The sequence below is a fragment of the Octopus bimaculoides genome, chromosome 3 (assembly GCF_046866305.1).
Source record: "Octopus bimaculoides isolate indiv1 chromosome 3, ASM4686630v1, whole genome shotgun sequence".
Taxonomy (NCBI): Eukaryota; Metazoa; Mollusca; class Cephalopoda; order Octopoda; family Octopodidae; genus Octopus; species Octopus bimaculoides.
In genome coordinates, this window is record NC_142930.1 from 78239809 (window position 1) to 78259737 (window position 19929).

A 19929-nucleotide genomic window follows, 5' to 3' on the forward strand; every position below is an offset into this window, starting at 1 on the left:
ACATGGGCTGTGACTGCTGAGGACATGCGTAAGCTTGCAAGGAATGAAGCCAGTATGCTCCGATGGATGTGTAATGTCAGTGTGCATACTAGACAGAGTATTAGTACCTTGAGAGAAAAGTTGAACTTACGAAGCATCAGTTGTGGTGTGCAAGAGAGACGATTGCGCTGGTATGGTCATGTATCGAGAATGGATGAGGATAGCTGTGTGAAAAAGTGCCACACTCTAGCAGTTGAGGGAACCTGTGAAAGAGGTAGGCCAAGGAAGACCTGGGATGAGGTGGTGAGGCACGACCTTCGAACATTGGGCCTCACCAAGGCGATGACTTCTGACTGAGACCTTTGGAAATATGCTGTGCATGAGAAGACCCGGCAAGCCAAGTGAGACCTAAATCTAAGTCCTCAGCTAGTCCACTTATGCGTACCTTCCTTCATTGGACACTAAACACCACTTGCGAAGACCTGTTGAGGCAAGTGAAATCAAAATTGAGTTAAATTGGACACTAAACTCCACTTGCGAAGACCTGTTGAGGCAAGTGTGCGAGTGGCACATAAAATACACCATTTTGAGCGTGGCCATTGTCAGTACCACCTGACTGGCCTTCGTGTCAGTGGCACGTAAAAACACCCACTACACTCTCTGAGTGGTTGGTGTTAGGAAGGGCATCCAGCTGTAGAAACTCTACCAAATGCTGTGCGTGAGAAGACCCGGCAAGCCAAGTGAGACCTAAATCTAAGGCCTCAGCCAGTCCACTTCCTTCACTGGACACTAAACTCCACTTGCGAAGACCTGTTGAGGCAAGTGAAATAGAAATCGAGTTAAATTCGACGACTGGCACCCATGCCAACGTCGTCTCAAGTGAAATCGAAATCGAGTTAAGTTCTACGACTGGCACCTATGCCAATGTCGTCTCCTTCATTGGAAATGAAACTCAGCTTGCAAAGGCTTATTGGGGCAAGCGAAAGCGAAATCATGATGGCACCTGTGCCCAGCGTCGCCTTTCTGGCACTTGTGCCCGCGGCATGTGTAAGGACTTTCGAGAGAGATCATTGCCAGTGCCCCTGGACTGGCTCTTGTGCAGGTGGCACATAAAATACACCATTTTGAGCATGGCCGTTGCCAGTACCGCCTGACTGGCCTTCGTGCTGGTGGCACTTAAAAGCACCCACTACACTCTGTGACTGGTTGGCATTAGGTGGTGCATCCAGCTGTAGAAACTCTGCCAACTGGAAATATGCTGTGCGTGAGAAGACCCGGCAAGCCAAGTGAGACCTAAATCTAAGGCCTCAGCCAGTCCACTTATGCATACCTTCCTTCATTGGACACTAAACTCCACTTGCGAAGACCTATTGAGGCAAGTGAAATCAAAATCGAGTTAAATTGGACACTAAACTCCACTTGCGAAGACCTGTTGAGGCAAGTGAAATCAAAATCGAGTTAAATTCGACGACTGGCACCCATGCCAATGTTGTCTCCTTCATTGGACATGAAACTCAGCTTGCAAAGACTTGTTGGGGCAAGCGAAAGCAAAATCATGATGGCACCTGTGCCCAGCGTCGCCTTTCTGGCACTTGTGCCCGCGGCTTGTGTAAGGACTTTCGAGAGAGATCATTCCCAGTGCCTCTGGACTGGCTCCTGTGTGGGTGGCACATAAAATACACCATTTTGAGCATGGCCGTTGCCAGTACCGCCTGACTGGCCTTCGTGCCGGTGGTACTTAAAAGCACCCACTACACTCTGTGAGTGGTTGGCATTAGGTGATGCATCCAGCTGTAGAAACTCTGCCAAATCAGATTGGAGCCTGGTGTAGCCATCTGGTTTCACCAGTCCTCAGTCAAATTGTCCAACCCATGCTAGCATGGAAAGCGGACGTTAAATGACGATGATGATGATGATGATGATGATGATGATGATGATGATGATATATATATATATATATATACATATTTCCGAATTGACTTCTGCTGCTTAAGCCATGGAAATATTAAAATTTGATTTTTTTGTATTCGACCCCTGCCAACTTAGAAGTGATATGAAAACAAAAACAAAACAAATTCATTTATTTGTCATTAGCATGCAAATACCTCTATATATAGATATATAAAAAAAGTAATAGTGTTTTCACATCCTAGATAGCACTGCTGCTACACTCTGAAAGATCCTAGTGTGCATTCAAAAGAAAGCTATCCAGCTGAGTGGCAATAAGTCACTCTTCAACATCTACCTTGAAGGTATACTGTCTCCTCATTCTGCCTCATTTACTGTCACTACAATAACCTCTGGTTCTCAGAATTAAATATTTATGTACCACCTCTATCTAAATCCATGCAACAAATCTGTTTCTCCTCCTCTCATCATCTCATTCCATGACTCTCATCCTATGCCCTGCACACACCACTTCCATAATCTTTCCTAATGAAGGATTACCAAGATACCCATCTTTCTGAAATTTCTTTATCATTCACATTTTCTCTTATGGTTATAGACATATGGTTGTTCAAGTTGAACACCAACCACATGAATTATGCCAGTGTACGTACAGGCTATGACCACAATTCCATCTTTCCAATTGAAACCATAAAAATCTACATACATTTGTATGTTTGTATGTGTGTGTGTAACAATAATCCTGACCTAATGATTTGATTGAACACAACTTTTAAATTAATCGCAATTATGTAATTATATATTTGATGATGTTTAATTGTTGAGTACAATTAAAGCATGATCTAGATGTGAAATTTATGACCCTTTCTTTTTATGTTATATATCCATACAAACATACATACATGAATGCATGCATTCATTCGTATGCACACATACACACATACAATGTCTCTCGTAAAACAATAATGTCACCAGTGAAACACACCTAATGGTTATTATGAAACTACTGACTGGAAAATCACCTGGCAGAGACCTGATAGTAGGCTACTGGTACAAAAAGTGCACATTTTATTAGGGAAATTCTCATGAATCTGCTTAAAAAGCAATGGACACTGAGCTGATTGTGTCACAGTTGCATGAACTACTTTTATCCCCAAGAACAAAGAGAGTCATGTAGCCAAAAACTATAGACCCATAGCATACTTGAATGTTATGTACAAACTGTACACAGATTGTCTGAATGTTTCTCCAAGACCACTGTCAAACAAAAGGTGTGAAAACTGATGAACAGGCAGGAGGAATGGAAGGAGTCTGGGGCTGTACTGTACAGTTCCTCCTCAACAAAGCTGTCCTTATGGAAGCCAAGCAACATTGTTGTAATCTCTTAACAATATGGTTAAACTACAAGATGTTTTACTGTCCCTCATTCATAAATGATAGAATCACTACACCTTGCCAAATTACCAGCTGCTATAGTGAATGTCATTGAATGACTGACCACAACATGGTTCACACAGTCATCACTGACAGCTACTAAAGCAGCACCTATTATTACAAACAGAATTAAACTATCAACAGACATATTCCAGTGATAGTCGATCTGTAATATTGTTTGTACTGGTAGTTAACCCCTTGTCAGCCCTATTAGTACTAAGGTGATACGTCAGGATATGCAGAAAAGTATAAAATTAATGTCACCCACACATTCTTTGTTTATGGCCTAAAGTTATATTCTGATAATATGATCAGGAAACCTGCCAGTCACCAGTCTGGTGGGCACACTAGTCAGATTGACTACATTCTTGCCAGAAAATAGAAAAGATGGCTACTTATAAATGCCAAAACCTTCCCAGGTGAAGAATGCACCCTACAACATAGGTTAGTAGTCAGCAGCTTCAGGATCAGAGCTAAATGGTTGCCTAGAAGATGACCAGCATGGAAAAGAAGGGTCTGGAAGCTTAAGGATCCTCTGAATGGACAGAGATTTAAACACATATTTTCATGAAAAGCTTTTGACAAGAAAGAGGAGAATATAGCATCATATAATGTGGAGAACAACTGGAGGTTCCTATGGGACAACCTGTTGAGGGCTACTGACCAGATCTGCAGCTGATGCAATGTCCCCTCTTGACCTAAGGTAACATGGTGGTGGAACAATGTAGCTAACAGAGCCATTAGGGAAAAGAAACAGGCATGGCAGGACTGGAAGTGTGGTGGAAACAAGGAACTGTATCAGATTGCCAGAAGGGGACAGGTTTACTTAGCCAGAGGAGAAGCAGATGAGAAAATATTTGCCAATGTTCTACATCATGAGGACCAGAGACTTAAAGTGTTTTGTAAGACAGTGTGTAAGAAAGAATTGTGATATCATAGGAGAGAAATATATCTGCATGAATGATGGCTCACTTGCATTTAATGATACTTCAAAGAGAGAGACCTGGAGATGCCACTATGAAGGAATCATACCTAATGACTGGTGTAGCAGCACCATAGTCAACTGCTACAAAGGTAAAGGTGATGCATTAGATAGGAATAATTACAGAGGTGTCAACTTGTTGGATCAGGTGATGAAGGTCACAGAGAGAGTCACAGCCCCAACTAATTTGGGAGAGAGTTAGTTTTGATGAGATGCAGTTTGTGTTTATTCCAGGGAGAAGCACCACTGATGCCATATTTCTAGTAAGACAACTGTAGGAGAAATTCCTAGCCAAAGATAAACATCTGTACTTGGCTTTCGTTGACATGGAGAAAGACTTTGACAGGGGTGCCCGATCCCTTATCTGGTAGTCAATGCAGAAACTAGGGATAGATGAGTGGTTGGTGAGAACTGTAGAAGCCATGTACATGGATGCTGTCAGTAAGGTGAGGGTTGGCAACAAGTATAGTGAAGAATTCCGGGCTTCACTAAGGATCATTCCTCAGCCCCCTCTTATTCATCACAGTCCTCCAGGCATTAACGGAGGAATTCAAGACAGGATGCCCCTGGGAGCTCCTCTATGCTGATGACCTTGCTCTAATAGCTGAGTCACTACCAGAATTCAGGTGCGGAAGTGAGGTCTAGATTTGAAGAGCCTTAGAGTCAGTCTAGCAAAAACCAAAGTCTTAGTAAGTAGGAAAGCAGACAAATTACAAATAAATCTCTTCAGATAACTGGCCCTGCTCAATCTGTTGAAAAGGTGTAGGTAGAAACTCCATAGGATGTACCCAGTGTAAGCTATGGACACATAAGAGGTGCAGCAATATCAAAGGAAGGTTAACTGGGAAGATAGTTTTTGTATGTGGCAGATGCACAGAGGGCAGTAAACACCGAAGATATACAGGAAACAGATTCCGTTACATACCAGGCAAAAAAAATAGTAGTTGATAGCTTCCATTACCTAGGTGACCAAGTCAGTAGTTGGGGTGGATGCTCTGAGAGCATAGCTCCTAGAATAAGAACAGCCTAGACAAAGTTCAGGGAGCTCCTACCTCTGCTGGTAACAAAGGGCCTCTCACTCAGAGTGAAAAGACTGTATGATGCTACACGGCAGTGAAGCATGGGTCATGACTGCTGAAGATGTGTAAGCTTGAAAGAAATGAAGCTAGTGTGCTCTGCTGGATGTTTAATGTCAGTGTGCATACATGATAGAGTGTAAGCGCCTTGAGGGAAAAGTTGGAATAAGAAGCATCAGATGTGGTGTGCAAGGAAGACGACTGCACTTGTATGGTCATGTGTTGCATATGGATGAAGACAGCTGTGTGAAGAAGTGTCACACCCTAACAGTGGAGGTAACCTGTGGAAGAGGAAGACCCAGAAAGACATGGGATGAGGTGGTGAAGCACGACCTTCAAACATTGGGCCTCACAGAAGTAATGACATGTGACCGATACCTTTGGAGATATGCTGTGCTTGAGAAGACCTGGCAAGCCAAGTGAGATTGTAGCTGTGGCTGATGCCAGTGTCACATAACTGGTCCATTTAAAAGTACCCTTCAATCAATGAGCAATGTTCTGTGCTTGAGAAGACCTGTTGAGTCCAGTGAAATCATAGTTGTGGCCAATGCCAGTGCTGCCTAACTGGCACCCATGCGGGTGGCACAAAAAAAGCACCATTCAAGCATGGCCAATGCCAGTGCCAGTGGCACATAAAAAGCACCATTCGAGTGTGGTCGATGCCAGTGCAACTTGACTGGCTCCTGTACTGGTGGCATGTAAAAAGCAACCACTACACTCTTAGAGTGGTTGGTGTTAGGAAGGGCATCTAGCTGTAGAAACCTTACCAGATCAGATTAGAGCCTGCTGCAGCCTCCAAGCTTGCCAGTCCTCAGTTAAACCATCCAACCTATGCCAACATGGAAAGCGGACGTTAAATGTTGATCATAATGATGTTTCAGCCCAAGGCTGTGGCCATGCTTAGGCACCGCCAATGTATTCACCCCCTTTAATGGCCAATTCTATGTGATTGACTTTTGGTGAAGGAGGAGTTTGAAATTGCTGCCCTCTTTTAGGTCTCCAGCCTTGATATTGGTTCATCTGGGACCTTGGATAGCAGAAAGTTAAATTGTATCCTAAAAACATCTACTCCCCCCCCTCCCACTCCGTGAAGCTTCCTTGGAAATTTTGGCAAGGCGTTAAATAGTTATGGGCCCTTGAATTGCAAGCTATTGCAGTATGTGGTCCTCACTCTAGATGGGATACCTTGACTCTTTGGAACAGTGCAGTGACATCCAGTTCAGGGTCTGATAGCTCTTGATTCCAAAGTTTTGTGTCAGTCCCTCCAAGATCTTCCATACATATATCACTGCATACTTCTCCCGTCTTCACTCCAAGGAGTAGAGTCATAGCTCTTTCAGTCTCTTCCAGTCATTCAGCTGTTCCATTGAGGCAAACTTCCTGGAGTAACATCGCTTAAATGCCTCAAGTTCCACTATTAATCTGATACCGTAGGGTGACTGCAGTTGAGAGCAGTTGTCCAGATGGCTGAAGACAAATGCCCTTCATAGAACCAGCATAGTTTCCTGGTCACTTGTTCTGAAGGTTCTCAGAATCCATACCTATTTCTGTTGGTCTGTTATGTTTTTTCAGTGAGATGGTAGCTTATTTGAGGATTTTGACTCTTATTTCTAGTAAGCTGGTACTTCAGGTACCCTCATTTATGATTATAAATTAATTATAAGATTTATTGATTAGCCATTTAATGGCATTGTTGCTTGCTGGCCACTAATATTATTGTTATTATTAACTATTTATTTATTTACTGCTGATAATAATAATAGTAATAATAATAAAAAACACTGGTAAGTGCGCAACCTGATAATTGCTACCTCATATGAGTGACAATGTAAAAACAAAATATTATGAATAACAGTGGTAATGAAACTGAAGCCATTGATGGTGACAGTGTTGCACCCAGCAGGATCAGAGATTCTGGTCTGGCTCCAGCCTGTCAATATCCAGAAAGGGACCACCACACACGGCGTAGATGGAGCAAGCAAAAAGCCTGGTATTGGAAAATAGCAGCAGAGATAACGATGAAAATACAGTTCTTACTAATAAAAGTAATCTCAAAGCACAGGAAAGGAGCAATGGTAGCTTACTTGATGAGAGACATATAGATGATCTGAAAGAAAACAATAAAACTAATTGATGTTTAAATTCTCAATCGCAGAATAATGCTAATAATATAGCCTGAACAGGATAAACTATCCTTACTTTGCAGAGAAAAGTGTAGGTGGCCAGCTGTAAAGACATCTCAATGCTTCTAAAAGCAAGCTTCGCTTGTTTATTTACGTTTGTCGTAATTTGAATTTAATAAAACTAATGGCGACATGACAGATGAACATAAGGCAATCTATGACAGAATAAAGGCAAGACTACAGGAGAATGATAGCAACATTATTTTCAACCTTAAAAAGGTTGATTGGTGGAAATTGAACCAAGAAACAAAAATGTCAATGAAAATCTGAAATATATCAGAACAAACAACATCACAGAAACAAATAATTTGATCAAGGCAGCAAGTATTGTTGTAGCAGAAAATGTGAGTGTTGATGTCAAGAAAAAGAAACATAATGGGAGTGACAAAAGAAAAGATCCATGGTGGAAAAGAAGAACACAGGTAGGGTTAGATATGCTCTCGAAAGACATTTCTGTGTTAGACCAAAAAGAGAAAGGGGACCTTAAAAGCGAACAAAAATACAAGGCACTGAAAAGGAAGTATAATATTGAAAGAAAGGGCCTGAAAGTGGTAATGGAGGAACTGAAACAGCACCTTGTTGCAAAGAAAGCAAAGATGGTAAGATATGAGCAAAGAATGAAGGGTTACCAGCAGAATAGGTTATTCAGAATAGATCAGAAGAAATTCTATTAAGAAATAAATGGAGAGTGTACAGATGAAAAGTTGATACCAGATAACATTGAAAGTCAAAGGTTTTGGAGTGACATCTGGAGCAAAGACAAGGAGCACAAAAATGATGCTGAATGGTTGCAAGAACTGAAACAAATAGTAGTCTATACAAAACAAGCAGAACTAGTCATTTCAATTAAGGAAGTGAAGGAAACCAGCAAAAAAATGAGCAACTGGAAGGCTCTGGGACCAGATGAAATTCAAGGCTACTGGATCAAAATATTTGATGAATGTCATGCACAAATAGCTGTGCAACTCAACACCTTGTTAAATGCCAACCAAGTAACACCAGAGTGGTTGGCATTGTGTAGGACAGCGCCGTGCTTGAAAAGCATCGAAAAAAGCAATACTGTAGACAATTACAAGCCGATATCCTGTTTGCCACTTATTTGGAAATTATTGACTGGAATACTCGCAGAGTCAATGTACAAACATCTGGAAAAAAATGGAGTCCTGCCACATGAGCTGAAGAGATGCAAGCATAAGTGCAGAGGTACCAAAGATCAACTCCTGATAAAACAAAACTGTACTTAGAGACTGCAAGAGGAGGAAAAGTAACTTAGCCATGTCATGGATTGACTATTGTAAGGCATACGATATGATCCTACATTCTTGGATTATGGAATGTATGAACCTATTTGGCATTGCATCGAATGTTCAGCGATTGCTTGGAAAAAGTATGGTGAATTGGAGGACAGACCTGACAGCATACAGAAGAAGTTTATGGTCAGTAGAAATCAGGAGCGGCATCTTCCAAGAGGACTGCCTGTCCCCACTGATCTTTGTACTGTGCTTGATACGACTAACACTGATTCTGAGGAAAGCAAAAGCTAGGTATGTATTCAAAAGCCGCCAACAAAAAGTCAACCATTTGTTATTCATGGATGACCTCAAACTTTATGGTAAAGATGAATCCCAAGTCAGTTCCCTCATTGATACAGTGTATACTTTCAATGCTGATATCAGAATGGAGTTCAGACTGAGAAAGTGTGGTGTGTTATCTTGAAGAGAGGCAAAATCAAATGTATGGATGGGCTATTGATACCATCGGAGGAGGTTATAAAGCAGATAGAAGAGACGGGCTATAAGTACTTGGGAATTTTGGAAATGGATAAATTGATGGAGAAAGAAATGACAGAAAGGTGGAGTACTTGTGCAGACTGAGACTGATCCTTAAGTCGAAATTAAACAGGCAGAATAAGACTGAAGCTATCAACACCTGGGCAGTTTCACTCCTTAGATATGGAATAGGGGTAATCACATGGACAGTAGATGAACTAAACAGTTTAGACAGAAAGACAAGGAAGTTGCTAACTAGATATGGGATAGTCCACCCAAAAAGTAACATAGACAGACTGTATGTACCAAGTAAAAGGTGGGGTGAAGAGGACTTATTGGATGTGAACACAGCATTAGAGCAGAAGAAAACAACATAGCATGGTATGTAAAAAATGCCACAGAACCACTATTATTAGAAGTAAGACGGTCAGGCTTGTGTAGGATGAAAGATTGTGAAGATAAAGCACTGTACAAGCAATTGAAAAAGAATGAAACTGAAAATAGGTGGGTAAAGAAAAGAATGCATGGACAATTTCACAGGGATGTTGAAGGTAAGACAGACAGAGAAAAAAGATGGCTGTAGATGATTAAAAGTGATTTAAGACTGGAAATGGAGGCTCTAATCTGTGCTGCCCAAGAGCAAGCACTAAGAACAAATTACATAAAATACAGAATAGACAACACATCAGAAAGTGATAAGTGCAGAATTTGTGGACAAAATGGTGAAACCGTATGGCATATTACCAGTCAATGTACACCACTAGCCCAGAAGGAATATAAGAGATGCCACGACAATATAGCAAGGCTTGTCCATTGGACACTTTGCAACAAGTATGGACTTGACAGCAAAATAGTGGTACGAACATAAACCCGAAGGCATCATCAAAAAGGATAAAGCAAAGATCCTATGGGGTTTTATGACTCAGTGCAATCATGAGATAGAGAATAGGAAGCTAGACATAGTCTTAATTGAGAAAGAAAGCAAACTATGCTGGATCATAGATATAGCATGCCCGGCTGACAACAAGGTATGCAATAAGGAAGAAAGAAAAGTCGATAGATATGACAGGTTAGCTTGGGAGGTTAAGCAGTTGTGGTCGATGAAAAAGGTGGTAGTAGTACCAGTAATTGTCAGCGCCTTAAGAACACTGAGTAAAAATCTTGAGAAGTACATGGAACAAATAGGGGCTGCAATAAGGGTGGAGCACTTGCAGAAAACAGCACTGCTTGGAACCGCTTGAATACTCCCAAAGGTGCTCGAAAAATAAGGGGTATTACCTTAGTTCACTGGTAGTGAACAGCTGACACCGTAGTACATCTCCAGTGTTAGAAGCTGTGCAAAGGCATTAATAATAATAATGATAATATCTATGTGAATATTCATTTGAATGTTTACTCATTTATTGAAAATTATGAACTGAAACTGATTTGAATTTGGTGTGACTTACTAAGGAGAACGAAGGGAAAACCCAGAATTCAAAATCATGATACAGGTATATCTTTTACTTCATTCTGCAACTATCAGCTGAGATGGTAAGTTAAATTCATTGCTCATTGCCCGACTTCTGTTGGTCTGTTAGGTTTTTTTCAGTGAGATGGTGGCTTATTTGAGGATTTTGACTCTTATTTCTAGCAAACTGGTACTTCATGTACTCTCATTTATAATTATAAATTAATCATATAAATTTAATTAGAGGATATGTTAACCTCATGAAGGGATGGTTGCATTCAAGGAAATACTGGTTCAATACCTAGTACTGTTGGAGAATGAAATTTCCTTAAAACAACGGGTATATATTAAGCATATAGTTTATATCCAGTTAAAAGAAGAAAAGAAGATGGAGATAAAGAAGTTAACAATTATTTATTATTAACAAATTGGTTATCTTCGCTTCTTACAGCCGTTTCAATTAATACTCAATAATTTCATCAGAGAAAAAAAAGATAATACTGTTCTATATTTAAGTGATGTGGAATTATGTACATTATTTACATTTGACGGATATTTGTCCTCATCTTGTTTGTTGTTAAATTTCAAACCTAGGTTCGAAATTTCCCCAAGACACCTGATGAAGGCTGGAGGGTATATCAGTCAAAACGTTGTGTTAACAACAAACAATTTGAGGACAAATATGTCAAATGAAAATAATGTAAATAATGAAAAAAAAAAGATGTACTTTGAGATGTTATATGTGGTCCTATCAATTCATTTCAGCAAAAAGATGTACCTTGGGATGTTACATGCCGCCCTATCAATTCATTTCAGTAGACTCTTGTATAAGGAATACCAAATGTTTTCATGCACTACCTGCCTGATAAGTAATTCAGACACTCCCATGTCCCTCGTCTGATTGACTAGGGAATTCTTATCAGAATCATAACAGTGAGTTTTCCGAGCTGCCGTACCTTCGTAATCACCATTAGACTCATCCAACCCTTTTCAAATCTGCGCTGTCCTCAGATTGACACTCAAGCACTCTGAAATGTTTGTATTGGAGCTTCTGGCACGAATGCCAAGCAGTGCAGCATGTCGTTTCTATATCTGTGGCAGAGTGAATTACGTCATGGTGCTCTTTTTCTCACAGATGGTGCTCAACTGACCCTGCTATACTGTGTACTCAACAAAATCTAAAACAAACAATGCATAAAAGTAAAAATATTGGTCTTAAGGCCCCTCTTGTTCATCATAGTCCTACAGGCAATAACAGAGGAATTTAAGACAGGCTGCCCCTGGGAGCTCCTCTGTGCTGATGACTATAGCTGAATCACTATCAGAACTAGAGAAGTTCCAGGTATGGAAGCAAGGTCTAGAATCGAAGGGCCTTAGAGTTAACCTAGCAAAAACCAAAGTCTTAGTAAGTAGGAAGGCAGATAAATCACAAGTCCCTCCAGGTAGATGGCTCTGCTTGATTTGTAGAAAAGGTGTAGTAACTCTGTAAGATGCACTCGGTGTAAGCTTTAAACACATAAAAAGTGCAGTAATATGAGAGGAAGGTTAATAGGGAAAAATAGCTTTTGTGTGTGGTAGATGCATAGGTACAATAAACACTGAAAATGTACAGAAAATAGACTCCATCAACTGCCATGGGGGTAAGCTAGAGGTAGTAGATAGCTTCCGTTACCTAGGTGATCAAGTTAGTAGTGGAGGTGGATGTTCCAAGAGCATAGCTGTGAGAATAAGATTAGGCTGGGCAAAGTCTAGAGAGCTCCTGCCTTTGCTGGCAACAAAGGGCTTCTCTCTCAGAGTGAAAGGCAGATTGTATGCTGCCTGTGTACAAACAGCTATACTACATGGCAGTGAAACATGGGCTGTGACTGCTGAGGACATGCATAGGCTTGAAAGAAATGAAACCAGTATGCTTCACTGGATGTGTAGTGTCAGTGTGCATGTTTGACACAGTGTAAGCATCTTGATAGAAAAGTTGGGCATAAGAGGCATCAAATGTGGTGTGCAAGAGAGATCAATGTGCTGGTGTGGTTATGTGATACATATGGACAAGGACAGCTGTGTAAAGAAGAACTGATCCCTTACTGTGTAGACCCATGAATACATGGGATGAGGTGGTGAAGCATGATCTCCAAAATTTATGCCTCACAGTCATTGAGACCTTTGACAATATACTGTCCTTGAGAAGACCTGTGAAGCCAATTGAAATCAGTCATGGTTGATGCTGGTGTCATGTAACCAACACCCAGGGAGGTGGCACATAAAAAGCACCTTTTGAGCATTGAGCCTCACGGAGGCAAAGTGGTTGAACTCCTTCCAAATGTTGGGCCTCACAGAGGCAATGACTGACCTTTGGTATTATGTTGTGCTTGAGAAGACCCATCATACTAAGTAAAATCACAGATGTGGTAGATACCAGTTTCACACAAATGGCACCTGTGCTGGTGGCACATAAAGCACCTTTTGAGCATTGGGCCTCAAAGAAGCTAGGAACAAGACCATTTTGGCATTATGCTGGGCTTTGAGCATTGGGCCTCACGGAGGCAATGACTGAGTCCATTTGGCATTATGCTGTGCTTGAGAAGAAGCCCATCAAGCCAAATAAATCTGCAGTCATGGCAGATGCTGGTGTCACGTAAATGACACCCATGCCGGTGACATGTAAAAGCTCCCATTACACTCTCGGAGTGGTTGGTGTTAGGAATTGCATCTAGCCATAGAAACCACATCAGAACAGATTGGAGTCTGGTGCAGCCTTCCAGCTTCTAGCCCTGGTCAAACTGTCCAACCCATGCCAACATGGACAACGGATGTTAAATGATGATAATGATGATGATGATGATATATATATATATATATATATATATATATATATATATAATATATATATATAAATATTTATATAATGATACATATATATATACAAATACATAAATTTAATAATATAAAATATAAAAATTTTATAAAATATTTCTTTACAGAATGATATAAAAGGTATAACAAATGAAAATAAGGATTATTTTATAAATTATGATATAAATTATATTGGTATATCGAAAAGAATTCTTAGATATGTTATTATAGGCACCCTATAAAATAAAAATATATGTATCAAATATTAATTGAAAAAAATAAAAATAAAGATACCTATGGAAATGGGTTTATAAAATATTTCTAAAGTACATCAAATATACTGATCTAGGTAAAATAATAACAGTTCCTAGGGGTTATACCTTATACTTAGGGAAGGTGCAAGATTTAGTAATGTATTGTAAATTTGCATATTAAACTATGAGGGAAGAGAATACTGAAGGGGTAAATATATAATATAATTATTGAAAGATTACAAATCAAAGGGGTTAAGGGTTATTAGAAAGCAATACTACATAGATTTTGAGACAATAGAGGGTATGCTTTGAATGGTATGACACCCCGGATAACTCATGCTACCAAATCATAGTATGATATACTTATCGTTACCTGCTTCTAAAGTATTCAAAGGTATCGGTAATCCTATGAACACATGATATTTTAAGATCTAATTAGGTTTTATTAATTAGGTTTTTTTTTAATCTCTATATTTAAATATTTCATATATCTCCATACAACACAGTCCACATCCATACCAGTTATTTTAGGCTGAATTTACTATTACTATCTTTGAGTTCCCAGATTTTCGTAGATAATGAGGTACTGCTGGCTTTATGCCTGAGTCTAAAGGATGAAAAATGGTTATTCAAACATTTTTTCATACTTACAGAACACCCGATGTAAATGAAGTTATTACTTTCTTTTATTACTGTAGATTTATAGATGGCATTTCCTGCTAAACACTGACCCAATAATGGGCATTGGGATCTTTCCTTACAATTGCAACTGCGGTTATTATTATTAGCATTGCTTACCCTGTCATTAACATTTATAGTGTCATCATTTGAGGTACCGCTCAAATTCATAGAGGAATTATCAAGTGTTATGTCACCATTATTTGAGTTATTATAATAGGTATTATTAGTTATATTTATATAAGTCCTGCCTTGGATTATATCATTAGATGTTATACCATCAACCAGTAATGGTTGCATTTGGGATACTTGGTATTTTCGTCTGCGGTCTATTGGCTCTGTGAGCTATGCTGACTGTATTGTTGCTAGCTGAGAGTAGGTCCTCAGTATTATCCATGATATTATTGATTCCTTCATACTTATTATTATTAGGTGTTAATCCACTATTACCATTATCATTATCAATCCCACAGGCTAAGTTTATATTTTTTCTATTCAAGTTGGTTATAATCGTACCTAGATTAAGAAGGCTGGGATATGAGACTCTGACTCTCCTACAGGAGAAGTGTTTGCTATACTGGGAAGTTTTTCTCCAAAATTTCCCTAAATTTATTATATATACTAGTAGAGATTGTACAATTGAAAGGAAGGTTATGCCAGACCAGGTCATTATTCTTAGTATTCCTATGTTTATGAAAATGGATCCTATCAGACCTGTTATTTCCCAAACCTCTAGTTAGATTATTAATTATATTAGCATTATCGGTATTTATGTCATTATTAGAATTGGCTCCATTCTTCTCATTCTTATCATTGTTATTATTATACATGCTAGACATTTTACTGTTCTTAGTTTCTATTTTATTATTGTTATGCATCTTATTCTTTATCTTAATAGGAATATTATGGACAATTCTAGTAGATCTATATGCTAGATCAGATGAACTATTATCATTTTTCACATTTTCATTTTCTTTATTGTGTTTAGCTGATATCAAACTTTCTGAGGAAATTGAATTAAGGAATGCAATCTCCTGATTGTATCCCACCTTCGATAGAGCAAAGTTATAGTAGTGGGAGTGTGAATTAAGTATATCAATATTAGCTGATAATTGTGTAATTCTCCATGAATTTCCTTTTACTAATGATTTTAATACATTTGGGGGATGATTAGAGGATACGTTCACATACTTAGTAACCTCATCTGGTTTTCAATAGGGGTAATACAAACAAGGGTTAAGATTTAGTGAAACATCTAAGAAGTTAATTACCTTCGTATCTTATTCAAAAGTGAGCCCTTGATTAAAGCTTTTGAAGAATTTTCTGATTTTCTTCCTCATTCTTTCTATGACAGTCTTACTATTACTAGGTATAATGAATAATACATCAGCTCTATAAAGACCACTCTGTAGTTCAATGAGTTCACTACTAAGACACTTTTGGAGGTATGCCCCAACCAAATCAGTAACTTGGGCTGAGTCACTTGAACCCATGGCGCTATCAAAATTATCAGGGGTGTCATACCTTGTCCATAGCCTATCTTCAAATTCTATAATAGTTTTCCTAGCAAAGATAATAATATCTATTTTATCCCTGGTTATAAGAGAGAAGCCTTTAGCAAAAATCAGGGACTTATTTAAGAGAATAGGGAAGATGCTAGAATAATAACTGTTGATATCAAACTGTATAAATGAGTATTTACTTACATTTTCAGTATATGTGAACCAGTATATTACTTCGTCAGTATTACACCATAATTTAAGGGATAATTTAGGAATTATGAATGATAAGACCATATCCAGAATGGATTTGCTAAGCCGACCAATATCAGATTTAGTTGGGCAAATAAGTCTAACAGAGAGGTTCTCATGAAAGTTCTTTTTGTGGTTCTTGAGGTTATTCCTAGGTTCATTTGGCTTCATGGGTTCTGTTTTATCTACCGAGTTTAAGTCCATCATAATTTCGTTAATTCTGGAGTTGCTATCTACCTAGCATAATTATTTGTGCTAGGTTTCTACTATTGGAAAATGCTATTTCAAAATTGACTGTCATACCCATATAGTGCCTAGTGATGCCATCAGATGGTGTAAGAATGTCACTGTAAGATACTTACACTCTGACGGGTATTCACATTGACATTACACATCCATCGGAGCATACTGGCTTCATTCCTTGCGAGCTTACGCATGTCCTCAGCAGTTACAGCCCATGTTTCACTGCCATGTAGCATGGCTGTTCGTACACATGCGTCATACAGTCTGCCTTTTACTCTGAGTGAGAGTCCCTTTGTCGCCAGCAGAGGTAAGAGCTCTCTAAACTTTGTCCAGGCTATTCTTATTCTAGCAGCTACACTTTCAGCGCACCCACCCCTACTATTAACTTGGTTACCCAGATAGTGGAAGCTATCGACTACCTCTAGTTTTTCACCCTGGAATGAGATAGAAGTTGTTTCCTGTTTGTTTACAGTCTTTATTGCACCTGAACATCTGCCACAAACAAAAACTAACTTCCTAGTTAACTTGCCTTTGATATTGCTGCACCTCTTATAATGGTAATATATACTAGTATTGCTAGGGGTAAATTTCACAATAAATTATTAGTTCCCGTAAAGTTTATATAGATAGGCAGTTTAATTTGACGTGGTTATAAAATAGTCGATGAGGGTTTCTTTATGTTTAGCACTTTCTGTATATATATATCGTTATTATATATTTAGGTGTTTAAGTTTATTAAATTTTTTATGAATTTAAAAATTTTTTTAATTTTTTAATTTTTAAAATCTTTTAAATTTTGTAAAAGTATATTGGGAAGTTATATATATAGATATTTTTATTTTTATTCTTATTTTTAATGAAGATATCTTAGAATTTGTATGATTAAGTTGGATCTGTTAACAATAATAATAATAAAAAGAAAAATAGCCTGAGGACGCACTGGTGGATTTATGTATTAGGTATAGCCTGGTAAAACAAACCACCTAATGTACTTTATTTTATTGTACAATATAGTAGGCTTTAAAAAGATTATATTATTAGATTAGTATTTTGGATATAACTTTCTATGTGTACTCCAGAAAATAAAGTTGTCCTGAAATCGAAGTTGTGGTCCTATTGGTAAAATCCCAAATTTGTAATAATATTATAATTGATACCGTTTACTTCGCATTAGTAAAGTGTAAAATAGTAAATATCCTGATAACCTGGAATAATTAGTATTCCCTAAGTTTTTAAAAATATTTACATATATATATATGAATAAGGTACTTGAATGATAAGGAACCAAGTGGGGTCAGAATTAAAATGCATACACAGTAGTTATAGATAACTTCCAGCATTGGTACAGAAAGATATTCAGGTTATGTATACAGTTAATTGAAACTAACCGAATATATCATCAGCCCTTGGGTTAATTCAGAAACGCACGTTGCATTAAATATATGGTCAATAATATACTTCAGAACTCACAAGGGGCAGGTTCCGAGAGAGGTGAATCATAAATAAATGTATAACAAACAATGGATAAGTGTCAATTCATTACACCTGTTTCCAACAAATTGTTTAATTGATTAATGAGTACATTCCATCATTATAAAGAACTGTTTTCTTCAGATGAATGCACAAAGTATACTATTAAGGATATTTAAAAGAATTTTTAATTCTTGGCATGTGCATATTTAGTGATTCTACCATCAATACTGGTTGCAGAATGAGTTTGCGAAATCAAAACAAAACAAATTCAACTAGTTTTGTAGGTGGGGACATCACTGCAACATATGTGGGAGAGGTATATCTAAGAATTACAGTCTTGAAAGGGGTTAGTCTGCTTGGTGATGGTGGGAGGATGGACAGCTGAACATCTCTCCACAATGAAGAAAGGGGTACAATTCGACTTGAAATTCAGAATTAAAGGTGAAAGATAAGATTCACAATGATTTATAAATATATCTATAAATAGATCCCTTACATGCCAGCTTTATTTCTAAGAGTATGTTTGATGGAGACATAAATGCCAAACTTCTACAATAGGGTAGAGAGGGGAAAAAGGGGGGGAAATGAGGATGGTATTCATAGATAGGTAAGGAAGAATACCAATAATAGTGTACCATAACATTATTATATGAAAGCAAAGAGATAATAGTAAGAGAGATATTAAAATAGAAAATTAAAGTAGAAAAAAAGGTGTTATAATAACCCCCTTTTCTAATTCACAGTTGTAATGAATTGACACCCATCCATCATTTGTTTTATATACTTTTGTTATTTACACCACCTGTCCTCGTCTGTTGTTATTATTTGTATATTCTCCCATATATATATATATATATATCATCACGCACACACACACACGTTTGATTTTTCAGAATGATTGATTTAATTGAAGTGATGCCTGCAGATGCAAAGACATCTGTGTCTGGATTAAAAAAGCCCCATTTAATGTTTAAAATGTAACGAAGGCATTTTTGATGGAATCGTTCTAACAATTTTAAATGTCTTTCATAATACATCTATGTTTCAGATGAATACAACAGAGATGGTAAGACAAACGATTTGTAAAGAGCCTATTTTGTGTTGCTATTTATGTCATTGGCACCAGACGCATGACTCCAGACCACCAGATGCTTGTACTGCCCTTTGAATTTGCAGATGTATTTCTGTGTCCAGATTCCTATCATTTTGTGCAGAGCTTCCAAGGAAAATGAAAGAGTGAACAACCTCAAGTAACTTACCCATGACAAAAATTTTAGTGGAGTTGCACACAGCACTACATGCAGGTTGAAACATTACAAGTGTTTTTTGCAAGTTGATGGTCAAGCCAAAATCATCACAAACTCTGTCAAATGAGATGATCTGGCCATATTGTTCAAATTGCAGATGAATGCACACCCAAACAGTTGTTTTATGGCGAGCTTGCTGATGGGAAACACAATCGATATAAACCTAAAAAGAGGTTTAAGGACTACCATGAAGTCACTTGAAATGGATCCAAAGGTCATAAAAACCTTTGCTTTGGATTGAGCTGGATGGTGAACAGAAGTGTGGAGTAGAATGAAAGTCTTTGAGGAGGCCAGGATAACACATGCAAAACTTGAGAGATTTAAGGAAGAATGTTGTGATTGAGATGAATCTCAGTGACCGTTTTGTGTGCACAGTTTGTGACAAACCATGCCTTTCTTTTGCTGGGTTCAAATCTCATTTGAGGGCCCATGAAAAACAAACTTCCACCAACTATTCTGCCTATATATCTGTGCACACCTTTCAATGCTCTATATGCCATAAGTTCTGCAATTATAATGGAGGCCTCAAAAAATATTTTAAGATGCACAAAGATCAGAACTTAACTGCAGCTCTTGGTGGTCCAAATTGGAT

At 38.2% G+C, this 19929-nt stretch overlaps 1 protein-coding gene across 13 annotated transcripts in view; it reads left to right on the forward strand.

The window, feature by feature from the left end:
* Positions 1-19929, forward strand: part of LOC106874806 (F-box only protein 16) — a 333993-nt gene that overhangs the window by 59311 nt on the left and 254753 nt on the right. The window contains exon 1 of one of the 13 annotated variants that reach the window (XM_089349278.1): positions 9084-9106. The exons of the other annotated variants lie outside the window; for them this stretch is intronic. The gene's annotated coding sequence lies outside the window, so the exon portion shown is untranslated. Of the gene's footprint in view, positions 1-9083; positions 9107-19929 lie in introns of those variants that run through there. 13 annotated transcript variants of the gene reach the window in all.